Raw genomic sequence first — 1,015 nt, forward strand, 5'->3', positions numbered from 1 at the left:
TTGAATAAGTTTGGGGACTACTGGCCAATAAGAGAATCTGGTATTTTGACAATTTTTTTTCCTTGAATGTGTTTATAAAGTATTTCTTCCCCTTCCCCTCCTTGGTCTCTCAATCTTCTTGCTTTGCTTTTTTCTTCACTTTTCTTCCCCCTCTTCCCCATTCCCTGTCTTTCTCCTTTCCTTCTCCTCCTCCCACCCTCATCCCTCTCCTGACCTAGATGATTCAGTGATGGAGATGGCTGAGAAGGCCACAAAGCCCGCCAAGGTGGACATCATAAGGTTGTACCAGGACATGTTCTCCAAAATGACCACATACCTGACCAGTGAGCTGACAGCCACCAGTGAAGACTATAATATGCTTCTGGAAAACATGAACAAACTGACCAACTGGAAGTATCTAGAAATAAAATTTCTAAATTTTATACAATATATAATAAAATTTTATATCTTATATAAACATAAGCAGAAACCTAAAGGACCTAAGCCAGAAATATGCAGCACTTCAGCCTTATCTGGATCAGATCACTTTAACTGAGGAATAAGTAACTGCTCTTGAGCAAGCAGCTTATAAGTTGGATGCATATTCAAAGAAATTAGAAGCAAAGTACAAGAAATAAGAGAGGTGATAAAAATTCTTCAGCACAAAGACTTTAATGCCATGAATATGTCATAAGAGCTGAAATGAGTGAGATGGAACTTATCAAATTTCTATACTTCAGTTCCATCAAAGGTTGAGGTACTGCAGGTCCACAAAGACTACCTTTGGTTGGAGGTATAACTTTGGTCACCCTTCACATCTTCCTAAAACTGTCCCCTGTGGAACTTCACCTTATTATGTGCTTCCTTGTGTGCCCTAGACCAAGACTCAGAAATCAGGATCAACCCCCGCCAGAGCAGACAAATGAGCTACTCTGATCTTCTTATTCCCTTTCCCTCCCCTCCTTCTTTCACTGTTCTGAATGAGCCCTCACATCCTAATTACCTGCTCTTGACCTTAAGTAATAAATGCTGATTT

General features: G+C 40.0%; 1 pseudogene; it reads left to right on the forward strand.

Moving 5' to 3' along the window:
- Nucleotides 1–229: 229 nt before the first annotated feature.
- On the forward strand, nucleotides 230–626 carry LOC105750056 (annotated as a pseudogene).
- The last annotated feature ends 389 nt before the right edge of the window (nucleotides 627–1,015 follow it).

Source organism: Sarcophilus harrisii, chromosome 3 (genome assembly GCF_902635505.1).
Source record: "Sarcophilus harrisii chromosome 3, mSarHar1.11, whole genome shotgun sequence".
NCBI lineage: Eukaryota > Metazoa > Chordata > Mammalia > Dasyuromorphia > Dasyuridae > Sarcophilus > Sarcophilus harrisii.